This window comes from Echinops telfairi, unplaced genomic scaffold (assembly GCF_000313985.2).
Source record: "Echinops telfairi isolate 266 unplaced genomic scaffold, ASM31398v2 ScPeMD7_7469;HRSCAF=8507_0, whole genome shotgun sequence".
Lineage (NCBI taxonomy): Eukaryota > Metazoa > Chordata > Mammalia > Afrosoricida > Tenrecidae > Echinops > Echinops telfairi.
The window spans coordinates 32,586,531-32,594,891 of NW_022111372.1; the positions used below are offsets into that span (position 1 = coordinate 32,586,531).

Genomic DNA, 8,361 nt, shown 5'->3' on the forward strand with positions numbered 1-8,361 from the left:
TATCCTATAGGAGTCTCAAATGTCTTGTGCGTAATAGAAGACAAGGGCTGGATCCCTCGGTCATTACCCTCATTGGTCCAGCTGCCCTGGTCTTTCGGTGACTTCATGATGGAGTCCAGGTAGAGAAGCCCCTTGTTCTAAATGTCTAGACCACTTACAGTTCTTCTCCATTTCTAATTGATCACTTTGTGCGGCTCTCAGAAGGAAGTGGGAGGCATTTCTGATTTACACACCTACCTTGGAATTGTGTCTCTGCTAGCAGATGCTGTGAGGTGCTGAGTCAACTGCAGCTCACAGTGACCCCATGTGTTCCAGGAAAGAACTGCTCCACAGGGGTTTCCCAACTGTAAGCATGGAAGCACATTGCCAAGCCTTTTCATACACAAAACCAATGGGTAGGTTTGAACTGCCTACTTTTAGGTTAATGTCACCAGAACTCCTCTCCTCTAGGGATAGTTGGTATTTATTTTTTCTTGTTACTGTTTGAATCTCCTGTCTAATTCTTTCACCTTTGCCCACTTCTCTATTTTGTTCTTGGAAATTCAAGATCATTGATGTTATTATTATAAGAAAGCCAAGAACTCACCCTTTGCTGAGAAGATGAACCACTAGAAGGTACAAAGAGGACATTTGTTTCAGAGATTTGTTAGTGGCAGATTTGGCCACCATCAGGCTCTGGCCTTGGCTTGTTTCCCAAAACCATGCTTCTGTTTAGTCAGGAACCACTAGAAGGAAAAACAGAAAGATCCATGTCATTCAAGTTGCACACTCCCCTCTGACTGGTCTCACATTTTAGTCTTGCGCAGTCTAGGTTAGGGTGCTGCTTCACTACTTATAGACAGGACTCGGAGCCAGCCTGGAAGGCCTGCACGCTGCCTCAGCTTCTCATCTGTAAAATGTCCACCAGGTGGCTCACCTTTTTACAATGACATGGATGTGCAAATATCTGAGAATCCTGAGTAGGAGGACAGGAGAGCACCTCCTAGCTTCTGAGGAAATATGAAGAACTTATAGTTTTGCTAAAATCCATTTCTCATCCTGGTACTCTCTAACATTGTGTGGCTGGTTCCTGAAGAATCTAACAACAATTAAACACACACACACACACACACACACACACACACACACACACACACCAGTAGATTTGATTCTTCCTTGGCAACACCAAGTGTTTCAGAATAGATTGATTCCCTATAGAATTTTCAATAATTGTAATTTTTGGAAGATGATCACCAGACTTTTCTTCCAAGGCATTGTTGGGTGGATTCCTATTAGTAGTTGATTCCTAGTAGTTGATTAGTAGTGGATTCCTATTAGTAGTTGAGTAGGAGTAGTAGTAGTGGATTCCTATTAGTAGTTGTGCTCTTACCCATTTGCACCACCGCCATCACAATAACCGAACTCACTGCCATTGAGTAGATTCCAACTCACAGTGACCCTATAGGGTACAGTGGAACTGCCTCTGTGAATATTTAGAGAAGCAGAAAGGCTCACCTTTCTCCCACGGAGTTGTTAGTGGACATGAACTACTAACCTTGTGGTTAGCAGTCCAACACGTAATCCACTATGCAACCAGTGCTCCTCTTGTACCACTCAGGGACTCCAAAAATAATTTAACACAAGGAAGAAATGAATCAATTTCCAGATCTGTGTTGGTGTCTAAAAATCATCATCCTGGGTCCTACTTGGATAGATGACCCAGCAAGAAACAACAACCAAAAACTGGCAGGGAAAGTTAAAGAAAGACAGGCTGTTTTGATTGCAAAAGACTAATTAAAAACATCACTCAAGTTCTGTTGAAAGTGTATGCACCATGATTGCTATTGGTTGATATCAATTTCAATTCATAGTGACCCCATGTGATGGAGTAGAATGGCTCCAAAGGGTTTTCTAAGAATCAATTGCTCATATGTCAGCTGAAGTTGAAGAAAAACGAAACACTGAAGAAAAATAAGTCCATGAGCGCCAAAATACAGCCTTAATAGCTCATCTGAATTTTGAGAAAAATCTCAGGAACTGATTTGAAATATTGAACACTAATGATGGCAGACCTAATGAGCGGTGGCAGGACATTGATCACATCATTCATGAAGAAAGCAAAAGGTCCCTAAAAACACAGGAAAGAACCCTCCAGATTCCTTACCCTCAGATCTAAATATTGTCTTAGTGTCTAAAAAAGGAGGATAAACTAATAAAAATTTATAAGTTATCAAGGGTTCAGGGGGTAGGAGGAGCGGAAGGAGGGGGAAAAATGAGGAGCTGTACCAAGGCCTCAAGTAGAAAGCAGGTGTTTTGAGAATGACGATGGCAACATATGTACAAACGTGTTTGACACAATTGATGTATGTATGGATTATGATAAGAGTTGTATGAGCCCCTAATCAAATGATAAAAATAAATTTTTAAAAAAGGAGGACAAGTAAAATGGAAGAGGACTTGGAGGCTTTAGCGACATACAAATTCATTTCAAAGATATTAAAGAAATAAAAGCCACAGTAAAGAAAGAAAAGAAAAGTGGATGTTAGAAGAGTCTCAGAAACTTGCTTAAAGTTGGAGAGCAACTAAAGCAAATGGAAGAAATGATCAAGTCAAAAAGCTGAATTGAAAATTTCCGTGTGCAGCTCAAGAAGACAAAGTATTAATGAAATTTGCAAAGACCTGCAGTTAGATTACCAAAAGGGAGAATACGCGAAGTCTATCCCAACCCGAAGGACCTGAAGAAAAAAATTCAAGGCCTGAGCTGAAATATTGAAGGACCGAATTATCGAATGATGCAAGGGAACATCAAAAGATGATGGAGAGAATATATCGAGTCCCTATATTGAAAAGAACTAGGCAACATTAAAGCATTTCAAGATATAGCAAATAAGCAAGAACCAATGGTACTGAAAGCAAGGAAGATTTGAAGCAATTACTGATGCAGCTAGAGGACTTCAGCCCTCAGTATGGATTACAATGCAGTGTAACAAAAGCCCAAATCCTCACCACTTGTCCAATGGATTCTATCTTGATAAACTGAGAAAAGATGAAAATTGTCAAAGATTTCTTTTATTACTGGAGAAATTTAGATTTTGGGATGGTTTTCCTCACTTCTCTATGCAGAAAGAATCCACCCAGCAGAAGTGGGTCCGAACAGTGTTTGTTCAACCCTGTTTTGAACACGGTGTCTATGAGTCAGAACCGTCTCAACAGCATTCAACAATAATGAAGCTTAGCATCAAGACCACTCAACTCCACAGTTCCTTATTCCTAAACCAGACCTCCCCCAAAATGTGCAGCATCAGACACCAGGAATCTAAATCTGGGTCTTGGCTCACACAGAGGAGACAGTGTCTGAAGGGTACTGTGGCCATGAGTGAGCAGAGTGTGGGAAACCCTAGATGACTCCTCCCAAGAATCAAGAAGGAACACTGTGAAGTTCGCCACAACTGCCCAGACCCACACCATGTCTCAGCTCAGATCCTACCTATTCAGCTACTCCCCCCTGCAGAGGGTCGAACACTGGCATCAGAAGCAGAGAGACCATCCCCTATATGTTCTGAGCAACCAGTCCATGATAACTGGGAGGAAAAAGATATGAAAGAGTACTCACTGGATTATTCTGTCTTAGTGAAATTCACATCCAGGCAATTTCTTCAATGATAATAGAAGTCAGAAGAGCAGTTACTTTTGGAGGGGTGGGCAAAGGTGATATTGACTGGGAAGAGACCCAAAGGACTTTTTCTTGCTCTGATGATGATTATATGGAAGTAAACATTGAGTGATACAACTACAAGAAGAGTCCTGGTGGTGCAGTGGTTAAATATATTTGGTAGCTAATCAATCGATTGGTCTTTTGACTCCACCCGCCACTCTGGGGGAGAAAGATGTGGTAGTCGGCTTCTGTAAAAACAACAGCTTTGGAAACGTCATGGGAAGTGCTAGTTCGCCTTTCGCTTCCTTATGAGTTAGAGTTGACTTGATGGCAGTGGACTTGGCTTGTTTTTCGGCTTTGTGTGCTTTTTATACTTGTTCCAGGACACTAGTATATTAAATGATTTTTTAAAACATCTCCAAAAAAAAGTGCCCTCTTCTGCAGAATTGACTCAGCCTAATTTTCCCACAGTGATTTCAATAAACCATTTTTATCACACAGCAGACCCTGGTGGTGGGGTGGGGGTGAGAAAGTCTGAAATGATCAGATAGGGAAGGCAGAATCCTTGACCAAAGCATACTCAAAGAGGTTTGCAAGGCTGGTTCTTATAAGATTTTAATAATTGTCAAATTATTAAGGGGCCTAATCTGTTTTCCAGCTAAATGAACTGCTGAACATATATCATTGTTACCTTTTGTTCAGGAAGCCTGCTGGAATGGAAAGATAAGGTATTTGGAACCAGAAAACCCTAGTTCCCACCCCTGCTCAGTCACAGCAGTGGAGTAAATGGGACATGGTATTCAAGTGCCCTGAACCTATTTCCTTGTCTCAAGTTGGGTGTGATAAAGCCTGGCTTGCAGGGCGTGTGGAAAGCACTATATAGTGGCAGGGGAAGAACAGTCAGCATGTTCCTTCAAAGCAAGGATGGCCAGATCTCAGCTTGCACGTACGTTAGACACATTATCAGGAAAGCTCCGTCCTGCATATTATGCTTGGTATAGTCGAAGGTCAGTGAAATGGACCGTCACCGTGTCTGTGACAGTCTGCTCAAATCTAGGAACACGTATGAGGATGGCACAGACCCACTACTGTTTTATTCGGTAGCACATAGGGTTGCTTTAAGTTGGGGCCAACTCAAGAGCACCTAACAATAACATACCGTGGCAGTAAGTTTTTCTGCTATGATGCCTAATTCAATTGTGCCTTTTAGTAGTGTGACTGGAATTGAGGAATGTCAACGGAATTCTTTCCAGTTTTACACTGAAAGAGGCATCCTACCTACTGTGTTACCTGTCGACAAGGAGCGGGGGCACACTTCTGTGGGATGGCCTGACCCCAGAGAGTGAGAAGAGTAGCCTAGAAGTTACTTTGACAACCTCCCTCCTGGTTTTGCTGCCCTTTCCCAACCTTGTTTCCCAAGACCTGCAGGTGCCAGCCACAAGTGCAGTCTGATGGGCTCTCACCCCTCAGAGGACACAGACCTTCTCTTGGAGCGTCAGCAAGAGGGTTAGCATCGCACCTCCTCATTCCCAAGATGGTGGAAGCTGTTCAAATCAGGTCTGTGACCCAGTACAAGATTCAAAAGATGTGCTCCACTTGAACTCTCACTGGTAAAGAAATCCCTGCCCCTGCTTCTCAGAGGGCCCATTTCATACATAGCAAGGTGGCAATCACAATGTATCTTGTAAGCCTATCAGTGTCTCTTATCAGTGTCTTTGCCCATCGTTTTACACCGACCGGGGTAGGAGAAGGTTATTTGGTGGGAGTTACAGAGGCTTTGCCTGGAAGAGCCACATTAAACAAGTCACGGTCTCTGCATACACCTTAGTCCTGAAGGGGGCATCTTGGATCCTCAACCCTTCGAAGAGATCTTGTGCAGCAGATTTGCCCGATGCTTTACATCATTTGAGTTCTTCTTTTTTTTTAAATGGTGAAAAATATGTTTATAAGATTTTTGCTTGGCTTCATTCTAAATATACAGAATAGAAAATGGCATCAGCTTATTCGTGAGATACCAACCAAGTTTTCTTTATATTGTCTAAAATTTTAAAGATCAATTTTCCCAGAGATGGCGCAACACGTCATAAAATGGCCTTATTTGAAGGTGGAAGGGGAAGGTTGGGCAGGATGGTGTATTAGATTTTAGAATGATAGGCATGGAAGACTGTTCAGCCATCCAGCATGACTTATATATATATATTTTGAAGAATTAGAAAACTGAAAACAATCATTTGAATAAGTTAACAAGCTTTACAAATATGAACTTTAAGGATGGGGTGGTAAGAATTATCTAAGTATACTAGTTGGGCCCTTTGAAAGGAAATGTAGAAGACTAGGTTCTATTAAGTTTGTTGCTTAACATCATACTCCACCATAATACAATGCAGCTTGGATTAAGATTAGGGTAGTCATTTTAAGATAACACAGAAAGGTACAAGAAAGTATGTGGGATATAAAAAGACTTTCCCCCAGCTTTGTCTCTCCCAAAGATATGCCAAACCTTAGATGCTGTTTGCCACACATAGTGGGAGAGCAGATGCTTAGAGATATTCTCCCTGAAGGCTTTCAGCTATCAAACTACTGTCTGGCCCACTGTAGGTGGAGCTCACACCCTACTGATAAGGATAGTAATTGTTTCCATGGAAAGCCAGAGAACAGGTCAAACCTGCTCAGTGACATGCAAAGTTAGGCTGCCATCCTGAATCTAGGATCCGCCCAGCTTGTCACACATGTGTACCCCCCAATCCCTCCCCTTCTTATTGCACGTATTCCCCTAGAAAATCCCCCTCTCATTACTATATTACCTATAGTACAACCCCTTCCTGTGAAGTATGTCTTTACCTGTAATCAGGGGGCTTGCACACCCACCAAAGATATATAAGCCTTGGTTAGTAATAAATCGCTCCCTCCTCCTGTCCCCTCTCCCCATCCTCCTTCCCCACCCTCTCGCTTGCTCCTGCAATTCCCACCTTCCACATCTTCACGTGGACCATCAAGCGGGACTGAGGTGAGCATGCTACCATGAAATGTGTCTGATGCCTTTATTTCACTCTCTCTTCTATTTCGTTATCTCTCTGTGACTTTACTATATGGCTGTACAATTGCACCTGCCGGGCCTGTGATGATTTATTAGGGGCCGGCTCCCCTGACAAAAGTATCCATATGTTATTCCAGCCAGATCACATAGAGGGTTTGGAATTGAAGCACTGGCAGGTAGGTAGATAAGTAAATAAGTAAGTAAGTACATACATAAGTAAATGAATTAATTAATTTAAAAAATCCAACCTCTGTATTATTTTGAACCACCAGTTTAGTCTGGGAGGCAAGTCTTGCGTAACCTCTGCATGTTGCAACTTCTCCCCCAATTCCTGATATTCTTCATTATCTAGTTCAGCAACTGTGAGGTAAGTTGCCTATGCCCTGAGACATGGAGGCAGCTCTCTGATTGCTGTTTGAATACCCTATCTGCAGGCCTCAATTTTAACTCTTGAGATGATGTTCCAAAAATAAATAGTTCATTAAGTGTTTGCTTCATCTGGGTGAATAATCTGATCAGGATAGGGAGGTTCAAAGAGTTCTCTTAATCAGCAGCTAAAGGGACTGAAGCTCTCTGTAGGCCCAGATAAAGCAGAAGTGTGTGCAGCCTGGTTCCAAATCCAATAGACAAAATTCCTAAGACTATTCAGTAGGCATACAAAAGAAAGTTTCTCTTTATGTTGCACATACTCTTATTCCTTCAACATAATGCAAAAATATAATAAGCACAGATAGTGGCAGTAAAAAAAAGATACTACAATGCTTTGACAATATCATAATTGGGAGGCCCATTCCTTCAAGATTATTAGGATTTCCAGAAAAAGAAATACTATGAGATAATGAGGGGCTGTCTCTACAAGACAATATTCTGCATTTCTTCCTAATCCCTTCTCTTTTTATTCATCAAGGAGGGATCTATAGTTTCCATTATGTTGTTCCTTTTATATTGCTCCATGTCTCTAGTCATGACAACACTTTTTAATCTCTGCCATTTCATAGATCAGTTACTCTTAAAAAAATAGTTTTGAAGACAGAAATCAAGGTACTATATGACCCAGAAATCCTCCTACTGGACATATATCCAGAAGAGACAAGAAACAACCACGGCCAGACATCTGTGCTTCAATGTTCATCCCGGCACAGTTCACAATCACAAGGAGTTGGAAACAACCCAAATTTCCATCAATGGATGAATGGATTAAAAAACGGTGTGGTCCATACATACATTGGAATACTACGCATCCCTCAAAAGCAGTCATGAATGGATGAAGCACATTGTGCATGGGAAGAATTGGAGGAAATTATGCTAAGTGAAGTAAGTCAAGCACCAAAGGACAGGTAAAACATGAATGAGTCCACTGAGATAAACTTAAAAAGCAAAATGGGCATAGGGGAAAAGCTACTCTATTCATACATTCCTGGGGTGAGGTCACAGGTACTATGGCAGGGGCCAGACTCAATCCAGGGATACATATGGCAGGAGGGGGTAAAAAGATATGGGTAGTCGGGGAACAGGGCATTAACCTACCAAAGGGGAGGGTATTGTTTATATCTCCACAGGGAAAGAGGGATAAAGGGACCAGACCTCAACCTGGTGCACCAAGACACAAATGAAATACAAGGGCATGAAGCAGTGAACCAATAGAGAGGTCTGCATAGCCTGCCCCGATTCCAGCCATGTGACACCCCCC

At 42.0% G+C, this 8,361-nt stretch overlaps 1 pseudogene; it reads right to left on the reverse strand.

Moving 5' to 3' along the window:
• Window positions 1-668: 668 nt before the first annotated feature.
• LOC115873503 lies at window positions 669-7,662 on the reverse strand (annotated as a pseudogene).
• Window positions 7,663-8,361: the final 699 nt, after the last annotated feature.